Below are 14,947 nucleotides of genomic sequence, written 5' to 3'. Positions count from 1 at the left end.
TCAAGATAAATGTAAAGAAGTCTCTTGCATTTCTACATATTAATCATGATGTACCATAAAATGCATGTTGAAAGCAATACTATTTACTATCCCATCCCCCCATATATCTTGGAATAAATGTATCCACATATGTGAAATATCTACACACTGAAAATTATAAAACATTGACAAAGAATTTAAAAATGATTCACAGAAATGGAAAGATGTCTTGTGTTCTTGGATTGAAAGAGTTAATATTGTTAACATGGCCGTAACACACAAAGAAACTTGCAGATTAATGCAATTCCTGTTACAAAGCTGTAGTATTTTCCACAGAACTAGAAAAAAATAATTCTAAGTTTTGTATGAAACCATTAAAAATTGCAAAAATGATCTTGAGATACAACAAAAAATCTGGAGATATAACCCTCCCAGATACCTTACTATACTACAAACCTACAGTAATAAAAACAGCATGGCTTTGAAACAGAGGTATAATCAAGAAAAAACAGATAGAGAGCCTAGAAATAATTCCACAATCCTATGATCAATGAATCTAGGAAAAAAGAGTCAAGAGTACACATTGGAGAAAAGACAGTCTCTTCAATGAATGGTGTTGGGATACCTGGACATCTACATGTAAAACAGTGAAATTAGAGCATTCCCTGACATCATATACAAAAATAAACTCCATGTATATTAAGGACATAAATGTAAGACCTTATAATATAAAACTGCTGGAAGGGAATATAGGTGATACTCAATTGCATATATCTCATAGGAATATTTTCTTGTATCAGTCTCCTAAGACAAAAGAAATAAAAACAAATAAAAGCAAGTGGGACCTAAACAAACTTGAAAACTACTGCACAGCTAAAAACACTATCAATGAAATGAAAACATTGCCTGTGTAGTTGGAGAAAATATTTGCAAACAATTCAAGTGACCAGGGGTTAATAGATGTAGGTTAATACACATAACATGGATTTGGGCTACACAACTCAATGTGAAAAACAAAAACCCAATCAAGAAAAGAGCAGAGTACCCTAATTAATATTTTTCCAAAGAAAACTTATAGATGAGTAACAGGCAAGTGATAAAAATGCTCAACATTACTAACTTTAGGTAATTGCAAGTCAAAACCACAATGAGGTATCACTTCACACTGGTCAAATGGCAATTATCAAAAGGTCTACACATAGTAAGTGTTGGAGAGGATGTGGAGGAAAAAAGCTCTTGAATATACTTGGTAGGAATGTAAATTGGTAAAACTTCTATGGAAAAAAGTATTGAGATTTTTTAAAAACTAAAAACGGAACTACCATATGACCCAGTAATAACTCTCCTAGGAAAAATCTCGGGAAAATTCCTAAATTGAGAAGAGCCAAAGTTCACAACAACACTGTTTATAATATGCAAGAGAGGGAAGCAATCAAATAGTCCACAATAGACTATGGACTTAAGAAGATATGATGTTTCTATAAATATGCAATGGAATATTGCTCAGCCATGAAAAAGTATAAACCATTGCTATTTCAAAATCACGAATGTGCCTAGTAAATATAATGCTTAGTGAAGTAACTTACACAAAGACAAATGTATATAAAATAATTTATATGTGGAATTTAAAGAATAAAAAATATCTGTGTACATCTATCTATAGCTATCAACCAATAGATGACAGATAAATAGATGGAAAGATAGATAGATAGATATAGATAGATAGATAGGTAGATAGATAGATAGATAGATAAAGAGAGAGATATAGAGATAGAAAGATAGAGAGATTGAGAGATACAGAGATTAGATACACAAGAATGAGGCAGACTCAAACATATAGGAAAAAAATTATGTTTACCAAAGGGGAAGGGAAAGACAATTTAATGGTAGGACATTGACAGATACAAACTAGTATACATAAAGGAGATAAGCAACAAGTGTAATCTGTACACATGTTGATCAGGGAATTATGCCCAATAAATTATAATAATTGTATGTTACAATTATTGTAATAACTTGTAATAATTTATACTGCAATATAATCTACAAAGTGGTTGTAATCACCATGCTGTACAACTGAAACTACACAATATAGTACATCTACTGTACTTCATTTAAAATAAAACATCTCATGTATAATTTAGTCATATTTCCTCTCATAGCAATTTCCTTTAATGTTGTTTTATTTTTACTCTTTACCTTTTCTGATTACTGCCTCAAATTATTACTTTTGCTGTTGTGAGGACATTACCAGATTGATATACCTATATTTATTACCACTGATTTCCTATTTTTCTCTCTTTCATTCATATAGCATAGTAGAATTTTAAACATACCCAAATAAACAGTTGCAGCTTTTTCGTGGTCTCTAGTTAGCATTTTGGTCAATGTTTTGCACATTTTTGCCATTTTATTTTTCTTAGAAGAGCTCTTTTCTACATCTCTTGTAAGGTGTCTCGGTTTTGTTTTTCATCTCATTCAGGTTTTGTTTGTCTGGTAAAGTCTTTATTTTCACTTTGTATCTAAGTGATAAATGTGCAAGGTAGAGTATTCTTGGGTGAGAGATTTCATATGTCAGTAGACTTAAAATGTCATTTTATTTACCCTTGGCCTATGTTTTCTGCTGATAAATATGCAGATGGCCTAATGGGGGTTCCTTTGTAGATTATCAAAAAATTTTTTGGCTGCCTTTAAAATTTTACTCTGTCATTGACTTGCCATATGGCATATGATGTATCTTGAAGGAGGTCTCTTTGCCTTAAAGTTATTGGTGTTTTGTTGGCTCATGGACTTGTGTATCAGCTCCTTAGCCAGATTAGGGAATTTATCTACTATTACTTCTTTAAATAAACCATGAGCTGCCTTCTACCTTTCTTCTCCCACTAGGATTTCACTCTAATGTGCGCTTCCTGAAGAAGTCTGATGGCTATTGTAGAATTTCCTCCTTTTTAATATGTTGTATCTCTGCTCTCTCCTATCATTTCTAGTTTTGTATTGGTGAGTTTGCTAATCTCTCTTCCGCAAAGACAGTCTACTTAAAATGCTTTCTGTTGCATTCATCATCTCATTTATTAAGCTCTTCTGGTCTTCCAATAATGTTTGCTTATTTTATGGTTTCAGTCTCTTTGGTAATGTATTCCTTATCATCATTTAATTTATTCCTGAGTTCACTAAACTGCTTTCTGAGTTTTGTTTTATGTATTGAGTTTCTGTATGACACCTATTTTGAATTCTCTATTAGTCATATGGCAATATTCCATGAGCTTAAGTTTGTTTGCTTGAGGGTTGTCATTGTGTGTGTGTGTGTGTTTGTCTGTGTGTCTGTGTATCTGCGTGTGTGCGTGCCCTATAATGTTACTGTGATTGGCCATGATCTTTTAAATTATTGCTCTGATGACACTAAATAAGAGATTGGGAGTTGGAGTCCTTGCTTTAGTTTTCTAGTAGTTCGCAATATTGCACAATTTTTTGTTTTACTTACCTGAGCTACCACTGATAATACTTCAAAATGACAATTACCCATCGCTACTGTCTGGATAAAAGATGTGCTTTCATTGTCACTTCTTAGACTTCTCTGGTAGTTAATGCTGCTGTTGTCACTGGGATGGGAACCCTTCTTTTTATCTGATATCCCTTGAGATTCACTGTACACATTGAGGAAATGTGTAAAGACAGGTGGGTAGTTGGAATCAGGCAAGTGCCTTTGCCATGTCCAGTGTTGCAAGGTACCTTGTCTCCACCACTGTGAAAGGGGAGTAGGGACAGTGTCATGAATGTCTGAGTGTCTGAAGGATGGAATTTCTGTCTCCATTTTGGATCCCTCATAGTTACCTGAAACCATAAGTACTAGAGCAGTTGGAGGCCAAAGCTCTGTGAACCACTGAGACCCTATTTCTACTGGGTCCTCTGAACATGTGGGCTCAGATACCCTAGTCAGTGGGCCTTGGTTGCAGGCATCAACTCTGCTCTTCCCTCAATTCAGCCTCCTTTATTTGTTTTAGTCCACCACACTTCAGCTGTACACATACATTCTGGAGTATTGTTTTGTGTTGTAGTTATTTTTGTTGAGATGTGAACGTTTTACTGTCTGTAGATTTAAGGGGAGAGACAAAAATAGTTTAAACTTTTGTCACTTTTTTAAAAGTATATACTTTTTCATTTAAAAGCTTAAATTCTACTAAGGACATTATAAGAACAGTAAAGAAATTGAACAAATCACCTCCTTTAATTTTATAGTACTACAGAATATTTTCAGTTTTTCCTGGGTTCTTTTCTTCAATGTTTTTCCCACATACATGCACATTTTACTATAATACATGCCTATAAGCTCTTTAAAGTCATTTAAATTATGAAAATATTTCTTTCTGCTGTAAATATAGCACTGTTGCTTCTCTAATTTAGAACTAGTAGCTTGCATATTTCTGTCTTCTCCATCCTTCTTCCCTGTCCCTACAGGAAAACACTATTTGGTACACTACACATGTATACGTGAGTCTGTTTCTGTTTTTCTTTGTATGATTATTTCTCTTATATCTTTAGTTTCTTCATGTAAGTGATAAAGTAGAGTGTTTTTATCTGTATTAATTTTTTTTTTATTTGCAACCTCCTCTGTGTCCAATCACATTGTTCCGTAATGGCAGAATTTTATTTTTTGTTAAGGACTAGGTATTTATTATATTATATATATATCTCAAATGATCTTCAGCCAATCATCGGTTGATTGACAGTTGAGTTGCGCTTGTATCCTTGGCTATAATAAATGATGATGTTAAGGACATTGGGGGTAATATATTATTCAAAGTTATTTTTTTCATTTCTTTTCAGATTTATAACAAAAGCTGGAATTGCTTCAACATATAATGCTCTGTTTCTAGTTTTCTGACCACTGTCCAAACTTTTGTCATAGAGGATGCATCAAATTATATTTCCACCAACAGTATACCTAGGTTCCCTTTTCTCGACGTTCTTATTAATGTTTGTCATTTGTAGACTTTCGGTTCTTACCCATTTTGGCTGCTGTGAGATTATATTTCATTCTGGTTTTGATTTATGTTTTCCTAATGAATAGCAATGTTATTTATCTTTTTATGTGCATAAAAATCATCCACATGTCTGTTTTTGTAAAGTTTCCATTAAGATCCTTCAACTATTTTTAAGTTGGGATCTTTGTTTTTTAAATATTGAGACTAATATGCTATATATATTATGAATTTTAACACCTTGTTGGTCACATTGTCTGTAATTTTTCCTTCTATTGTGTGTGTTGTCATATGTGTTGTTTAAGGTTTCCTTTCCTCTGCAAAAGATTTTGCACTTCATATTTGTAGAAGAAGCAGAATCCTTGTATCACATAGTCCATCTATTTTTTCCTCACCTAACTATAAACTGTTACTATTAGTTTTGTTAATTTTTATGTTTTTTTGTTGTTGTTAGGAGACCTATCAAAAATAAATATTGCTATGATTTACCTCAAAGTCAGTTCTGCTTATGTTCTTGGTCAGAAATTCTGTAGTTTCAGATTTAACATTTAGAAAATTAATCCATTTGTTTCTTAGTTTGTATAGTATGGAAGGAAGTGCTGTTAAATCTTCTTTTACATGTACTGTCCAGTTTTCCGAGAACTAAATGTTGAAGAGACTGCCTTTTTTCCATTGTATACTCTTGCCTACTTCATTGCAGACTAATTGACCATAAGTGTGTGGGTTTATTTTAGGACGCCTTATTTTTTTCCATTGATCTATGTGTCTGTTTTAGTGCCATATTTTGATGATTTCATTACTGTAGCTTTGCAGTATGTTCTAAAGTCAGCGTGGATAATGTCCACAGCTTTCTTAATTTTTCAAAGATTATTTCAGAAAATTTGGGTCTTACAAGTTTTTGTATATATTTTATTATATGCCTCTTTGTTTTGTAAAGAAACATATGGATTCTCTGAGACTACAAATTTACTTAAAAAACTGAGAAAAATATTAAAATATGGAGGATAAATCATACAATATTAAACAACCAATGGATAGCTGTATAAATCAAAGAAAAAATATATAAAAAAATGACAAAAAAAAACAAAGTTCACGGGGCAGAGCAAAAGCAGTATTAATAGGGATGTTTATAGCAAAATAATCCCACTTATACAAATAAGAAACATCTTTCTCTTATAAAATAATCTTTCCACCAAAAGATGTAACAAAATAATATACAAACTTGTTAGTAGAAGGAAAGAAACCTGAAAGATCAGAACATTAATAAATAAAATAAAGATTAAAAATACAAACATTTAATCAAACAAATAATGGTTTTTGAAAGACAAATAAAATTCACAAACTGTAAACAGACTCATGACCTAAAAGAGAATACAGTTTAATAAGCTCAGAAAGAAGTGAGAAGTTACAGCTTATATCACAGAAATACAAAGCATCATAAGAGGAAACAACATATTATATGTCAATAAAATTGAAGCCCTAGAAAAAATTGACAAATTCTTAGAAAGATATAATCTCCAAAATGGAATGAGAAATAGAAAATATGAACCGATTATCACTAATGAAATTGAATAAGTAATTAAACAAAATCTCCCAAGAAACAATATTCCAGTCCTAGACAGCTTCACAGTTGATTTCTGTCAAACATTTAGAGAAGAGCTATCACCTATACTTCTCAGAGTATTCCAAAATTTTGCAGATGAATGAAGGCTTCCTATCACAACTTTCCATATCACACTACTACTAAAACTGGAACAAATACTTCAAAAAATTACAGGTTAAATACTACTGATAAGCACAGATGCAAAAATCATCACTAAAATGTTAGCAAGCCAAACAATACATTAAAAGGATTATACAATATGATTAAGTCCATTTTATTCCAAGGATGCCAAACTGATTCAATACCTACAAATTAATCAATATGATACACCACACTAACCAACTGAGGAATAAAAATTATATGGTCACTTCAATAGTGTCATAAAATGTTTTGACAAAATCAGTATGTATTTATGATTATATTTCCCTCCAAGTGGGCATGAGGAAACATACCTCAACACATTTAAGGTCATAAGTGACAAGAACACAGCTAACATGACACTCACTGATTAAAAGCTGAAAGCATCTCCTGTAAGAGCAGAAAGAAGACAAGAATGCTCTCTCTTACCACTTTTATTTAATATAGTATTGGAAATTCCAGCCATACATATCCAAAATAAAAGTAAATAAAATATAGCCAATTAAGAAAATGAGTAAAAGTATCTGTTTGCAGAGGACACACTTTAAACAGAAATCCTAATGATGGCACCACAAAACTACTAGTGCTTATCAATGCATTTGTTAAAATTTCAGAATGGAAAATTAATATACAGAAATCTTGCATTCCTACACAATAACAAGCTAACAGATAGAGAAAGTGACAGAATTGTCTCATTTACAGTTGCATTACAAAAAAATAAACTACCTAGAAATGTATCCAACCAAGGAGGTAAAAGACCTGTACTCAGAAAACTATAAAATATTTATAAAAAAAATTGAAGATAATGCAAATAGATGAAAGGATATACTGTGTTCATAGATTATGAAAAAATTATTGATTAAATGACAGTACTAACCAAGAAAATATACAAATTAAATTCAGTGCCTATCAAAATACCAAGGGCATTTTCAGACACTTACAATAAATAATTCTAAAATTTACATATAAACACATAAGTGTTCAAATCACTAAAAAAAAAAAGAAAAGAAAACAAACAAACAAAAACAAAAACAACTTTGAGAAAGAACAAAGAGGATGCATTACTGTCCCTGATTTTAAACTAGAATACAAAGCTACGGTAATAAAAAGAATATGCTACTGGCACAGAACAAACAGAATAATGGAATGCAACAGAGTGCATAAACATGAAATCCGAAAATTATGGTCATTTAGCCCATTACAAATAAATGAATATACAGTGAGGAAAGATAACCAACAGGCACATGAAAACGTGCATCACTAACCATCAGAAAAATTCAAGTCCAAAACAAAATGAGATTTTATGTCAGTCCTGTCAGAATGACTATTATCAAAAAGATAATAAATATAACTGTGGTTGAGGATGTAAGGAAAAGAACCCTGATGCACTGCTGGAGTGAATGTAAATTTGTGCTGCCACTGTGGAAAACACTATGGAGTTTTATCTAAAAATTAAAAATGGAATATGATCCAAAAAATCCATATCTGCTTACTTATTCCAAGAAGATAAAAACACTAATAAGAAAAGATGAATTCAAACCTATTTTCACTGCAGCATTTTCTACAATAGCCAGGAAATGGAAGCAAATTAAGTGCTCATCAATAGATGATGGATAAAGAAGTTGAGTGTTTATAGTTTATATATATATATCCATCTATTAACTACAGATTTATCTATATTTATAGATAGATTGATAGATGATAGATAGATAGATAGATAGATAGATAGATAGATAGATAGATAGATAGATAGATAGATGCACACACACACATAAAAATTCAATGGGTTACTACTCAGCAATTAAAAGAATAAGTTCTTGTCATTTGCAACAAATTTGTATATCAAGAGGGTAATATGCTAAGTGAAATAAGTCAGACAGAGAAAGACAAATGTTAATGAATTTACTCATATTTGGAATTTAAAACAAACGAACATAACAAAACAGAAAAGTACTTATAGATATAGAAAGAAACATGTTGTTCACAAGAAGGAGAGAAATGGGGTGAGGAAAAAGAAACAGTTGAGGAAATTTAAGAGAGAAAATTTTCAACTTGCAAATTAAATGATTCAAGGACAAGATATATACTGTATGGGGAAAAGTCAATTACTATGAAATATCTTTGAATAACAACGTATCATAAATACATTTATTCTGGTGGTCAGTTTGAAATGTATAAATGATAGTAAAGAGTAGGTTGTGTAACAGAATGTAACATAGTGTTATAGATTAAAGTACACTTCAAAACAAACAAAAATATTTATAGAAAAAAATCAGATTTGCAGTTAACAGAGGCAGGGTTTGGGAAAGGAGAATTAGATTAATGTACTCAAAATGTACAAGCCTCCAGCCATAAAATAAACGTGTTCTAGGGAGTTCACATTTTAATATATAAGTAAAATTAATACTGATTTATGTTATATATGAATGTTGTTAAGAGAGTAGACCATAAGATTTCTCATTACAACCAAAAACCAAATTGTATATCTTTCATGTTTTATCTAAATGAGATAATGAATTCCTCCTAAAGTTGCTGTGATATTTATTGCATGATGCATGTAAATCAAATCACTTTCCTGTGCACCTAAACTTACACAATGTTTTATGCCAATAAAAGTGGAAGGAAAAATGGAAAGGCAATGATCATTTTTTCCATGATATTTCTCATGAATGTTTTTGCAGAAAGTGAACTTCATTCTTGATGTATTTATCCTAGGTAAAGATACTAATAAATAAGTGATTCTAATAAATAATACATAAAGATACTAATAAAATTAGTGTTTGCCCATGACTTAAACTTTCTTCATGATAACAGCCTACTTCTTCTGTAGGCATCAAAATTTTACACTGTGTATTCATCTGAGATTAGGGAATAGGTAAAAAAGTTAACCCTGGCTGCGTTTACTGTGAGTGATAACGTTCACTGTCTCTGACCAAGGGTCTCATCTCCCCTACAGCATCTAAAATAAAGGAACATGCTCGGTTGCTAAATATCTCAGCATGGTAAAATCTCAGAACTCCTACACTTCTTAACCCTTTGGCAGTGGGAATGCAATACTGACAAAGACTTGATTTTGGATGACAATATGGTGTTTTCTCATGGTTGCATTAGGGGATGTGAAGATAATCCCTGAGATCCACAACAAACATTCTTGCTCAAGTGCTGGGCAAAGAAATGTAAAAGTTCTGCATTATTAGGACTGAGGACTGCTTTCAAAATGATAACTATGCTCACTCTACTCCAGGTAGTCCAAGGAAAGAAATTTTATTGCAATTTCTAGGTGAACGTGAATAAGTAAGTGGTTCAGTCTCAATAAATTAGTCAAGGGGTATTCAAAGCCAAGATAAGTTGTGTCAACAATGAGAATTAAAAGAAAAAAATGTTAGACATAAGCTTAAGTTAAAAAGGAGACACAGTCCTGTGCTGGGCTCTGGGGACTGGAGAAAGTGTATGCATCAGTCCAATTCAAGGATTCAGTGGCTTGGACCTAGCATCAACTCGTGTTTCAGTGAAGAGTTAACAATTAGTATACTGTGAGAAATATAACTTACTTATCCCTGATCTGAAGAAATTCTGCTGGCTCAATGGATCTCTTAATTCACAGAGATCCTGCCAGATGAAGAAAAATAGTTCACTGATGACTAAATAAGACAAACTTAGTTACTGCTTAACAATACATCTTCACACACACACTGGTAGACAGATTTGTATTATTTAGTGGGAAGAATTCAGTGGGCAGAGCTCAGAGTATAGTTTTCAAAGCACCAGCCAACTCTTGTACTTTTGCCAATAGTCTAGATTTCCCAGGTAGAAAACTACAGATGGACAAACAAACAATATTCTTCTTTAGGATTTCTAATTTTGAAAGTAAACTGTAGCTTTTCACTTATCAGTATAGAACCGTGTTAAGATGATCATAGTAAGACACTGTCTGATAAGAGATCTGGAAAGTAGCTGCAGAAGCAGCGCATCTGAACCCCAGACTGCTAATGTAAACAACATAGCCACCATAAGAGTTCAGCTGAAAATTTAAAGCTTGATGATTTTGTTGTAGGAAAAATCACTGCTGTCCAGACAGAGTTCTTCTGCTGCAAGTGGGTACTTTTCTTCTCTTGGTAAAGGTCATACTGGTGGGATGTGGCTAGAGTTTACCCTGACCATTTTGCCCATTCTCCAGGTTATCAAAGGCTTTCTTCACAACTGGTGACACATTTTCAGGACTCAATATTGCCATTCCAGTCTTATTAGCTGACAGTGGCTTCATGATTGTGAGCAGAAGCCTTAAGCTCCCTGACTTTGCCTACAATTTTTCCAGCATTACAGGGCATTTCACATTCTGAAAACGCTTCACCATTTATTTTAAATTAATGGAAAATAGCCAAAGTCTTCAATGAATATTTTATATTTCCTTATATCTGCAGAAATTTGGTATTCTTGCATTTGGACAAATTTTTAATTCAACCACCCTCAACTCCTAGTCCACACATTTTAGATTTCAATTTGGTTACTGAAATTAACCACCCCATGTAAGGGGCTAGAACATGTTAGATACTTCCTGTGTGAAGTTTAGAAGGGGCACAAGTTATTTGGGATGTATAAACCTTCTTTAAATGTTTGCAATGGCACTGTCCTTTTGGAAAAACTCTGATTCTAAGAAGTAAATTTATTAGAATGCAATACAGTTATTCGTATGTGGATGAGAAGAAGTTATTTTGGGGTAGTGGGTGAGGAAGAGTCAGGAAAATATCCAGTAAATGAGAATGGAATGCTTTAGGCCTCTGGAGGCATGGATTAAGAAGAAAATAATACTTGGTCTCCTGTACCTACCTCCACTTACTGTCATGAGTGACTAGTCCTTGGGTTATGAAACAATCTAGTTTGTGGTGAAGAGTAAAGAGCATAATGAAATACTTTGAAAACCATGAGAGTTTTGTTGTTTCAGAAAGTAGATTTTGCTTAAAGTCAACATGTATTTTTCATTCACTAATTACTAAAATGCATCCTGTTGCATGTGCTGTGCTTATTGTGCTGGTACCCAAGTTAGACAGGAAAGGGGGATAGATAGAAAACATCTGGAGGAGGTGGTTTCTGTGCTGAGACTGGGAAAGTCTAAGTAGGTAAAAGGAGGGTATCCTAAATCCAAGGATGAGCTGGAGCAAAATCTGTGAGTTTGGAGTTAACATATTTGATAAGCATTTGCCTGGATGTATCTCCAGATACAGTGAAACATAAAGATATGCCAAGGTAGACAGATGCCAGATCTATAAAGAAATGACTAAACTATGTTGAGTTTGTGGGCTTAGAGTTGGAAAGGCATTAAGTGCCACCCTAAGGACGTAAGCTTGTTTTTGTCTGCAACATAAAAGCAACATAAAAATTCACCCGAAAATATAGTGTAGACTCTTGAGGGGAGGAAATGAAAGCACCAATTGGAATGCTTTGAGAACAGCACAACGAAGATCATAGATAAAATTACTTCTTAAATTCTACCACATGCTGAATTTGCCATCTGAGACTACATCATGTGTTCTTTATGATTCCAGGGACGACATAATAGAGACCATGATACCTGGGCCAGTTCCTGCATTTATCTCGTGTTCCAACATATCCTAACAACACTATTAATACTTTCCAGGATGAACCAGAAGCCAGTTAGTACTTTTCCCTCTCTACATGTTTTAGTCTTGTCCCAAATTCTTCCATTTTCTCTACTTCCTGACAAGAAATTATTCAAATTTACACCCATATTTTTCTATCACATGATCATATCAATCAAATATCTCTTCCTTTTTTAAATGGTAACTTAGTCTCCCACTTTAATCTTAAGTATTTTTTAAAAAACTAGGAAAATAAAGGTACACATGTAGGTTTATTGTTCAAATAAGAAAATTGCTGATATTTGTTGACATTTGCCAAATTCAATTTTAATCTTTGTTATCCTGCATAATCTGGTAGTCCCCTGGCAGATCAGTTGTAATTAGGATGACGTTCATAACCTGCAGTTGGCTAATGAGTTGGCCGTTAATGAGATGTAGCTGATGTATCAGCTATCACTGGCACTGGAAACCGTGGGTTGCTCTCTGGTTGAAACTTAGAAAAAGGACCTTCATTGGCCGATATGTTTTGATATCTATTTGGAAAAGTAGAAGGATCAACCATCAGTCCAAGATAATTGGTCTGTATGGGAGATACGTTGCTGTACTGAGAAGTAGAATTTGTGTTGCAATGAAATTCACAACACGGCTATTTGCTTCAGTGTAGCTGCTTTGTGAGTGCACATGGAAAGTGTCAAATGATTTAAAATAGCACGTTGATCCACTGCAATTGGTTCTGGTGGTCAAACTGACATTGATGATGCAGGAGAAAAATCACCTCTCATCGGGGTAGTTGTATCACCAATTATGTGGCTAGTAGAGGGCTTTCTTATTAGAGGCATGTTTAAATTTGCAGAAGGTAAAAATGCACTTTCTCCTCTAGTGTCAGACACAAAACCAGAATTATTATTTTCCCACATTACCCCCTGATTTATAGTGCTTCTTGTTGAAATCTTGAGCAAATGAAGATACCAGAGAAGCATTTTTAATCCCAACTCTTCTTTTTATTCTCACTAAAAGCTGGGGACAGCCTCGTTTAAAGTTTGGATTATGATAGAACTGCAGCTACAAACAAAGGAGAAAGATTTTAGTAATACTTTCAAACAATATACAACACTACAATAATCCTACTCTATAAAACCTCATATTTCATGCTTACTATACAAAGATAATATCATCAAAATGTGAACATTGCTGACTATTTTTTGAAATTCCTTATTTGGAAAATACACTTTTAAATAATATTGTCATCAAATTTAAAACGTTAACATTTGCATTAACGAGTGAAGGCCCCTTTTAAAAAGCAGCCTTAATAGCTTTATTTACATTTTCATAAGATTCATAGTTGCTAGCAAATTTTCTCATAATCTTGAATACTTAACACACTGTCCTCATTTTTTAGATAAAATATTTTAGCATTAGTAGTTTTATACAATTTTCAAAATCTAAATTTACATTTATATTACCATTGATTGATATACAAAATAAAATTTTCTATATAAGTTACGAAGTGGTGACAAAATTTTCGAATACCTTGCTTAAAACAGAGACTTCTTTTTCTTCTGCCAAGAAGTCAGCTAGAGAAGCAGATCTTTGAAAATTCTGCTGCACTTTACTAAACCCATAAAGGTTAAGCTGTCTAACTAAACTTTTCATACTTCCTGTTTCAAATATTCTGAAAGGGGCCTTTCTTTCCAAAACTTCCTTCTTAAAGACATCTTCATCGATCACTATGGAAGTTCCATTATCATCCCACCAGATGGATTGAATTTGGTCACTCCCAACCATTTTCCAGAGTTTTCTTGGAAATGTCAGAGAACGAAAATTATTATCTTCATCTGGTTCAGAGACACAATGTGTGTAACATGGTCTTTTTATCAAGGATTCTTCACACAATGTCTGAAAAGCATTTTCTTCAATCATAGACCTCAAGTCCAAGTCCCCAGAGAATGTTTGATCACATAACAGAGATCTACTGTACTTTCCTGAATCCATTGGTCCATATTTAGGGGACACATCTTGAATTTCTGAAGAAACATGTGCCATCTCAAATAACTTTTTCTACAGCTCCTTTTCTAATCTGCATGATTTTGAGCACTGCAGCTTCAAATGCTGCTTTGGCAGGCCTGCACACATAAACTGCTAGGCCATCACAGTGGTTCTCAACCTGAGTAGCTGTGACATCACAAAATGTGTGGTCTCCTAGCAAACCAAGTGTAACATTCAGCCAGTGTTTATTTCTCATTCATCCAGTTAAAATGAAATCTATAGGATGTTTATTTTTATTGTATGATCTGCAAATATTATTCCCACAAAATCTTTGTAAATAATTTAAATTTGGGGTGTATGAAATAAAAACAATCTCCTTCTTTTTGTACACAAATTTATAACAGATTGGTGAACAGAGTATAAATAATGCACTAAATAAATAAACTAATTTTAACGTTTTGGAATTTTCATTGAAATGTGTTTAAAACCTGTACAAAAAGGTATAACTGTTTCATTATCATTTGTAATTAAAATGAAACATAATTTGATTTGGATATGGAAGTAGATTTTTATCTGTGTGCTTTATATTAAGTAGCTCTATATTCAAAAAATGAGCAGAATAAATATCGGTTCATTTGGTATGTTTATAAATAAAAGGTAAATAT

General features: G+C 32.9%; 1 pseudogene; it reads right to left on the bottom strand.

Annotated features, from left to right (window-relative positions):
- Positions 1 to 12,618: 12,618 nt before the first annotated feature.
- Positions 12,619 to 14,339, bottom strand: LOC116662613 (annotated as a pseudogene).
- Positions 14,340 to 14,947: the final 608 nt, after the last annotated feature.

This window comes from Camelus ferus, unplaced genomic scaffold, assembly GCF_009834535.1.
Source record: "Camelus ferus isolate YT-003-E unplaced genomic scaffold, BCGSAC_Cfer_1.0 contig767, whole genome shotgun sequence".
Classification (NCBI taxonomy): Eukaryota; Metazoa; Chordata; class Mammalia; order Artiodactyla; family Camelidae; genus Camelus; species Camelus ferus.
This window is presented reverse-complemented; position numbering and strand designations above follow the sequence as displayed.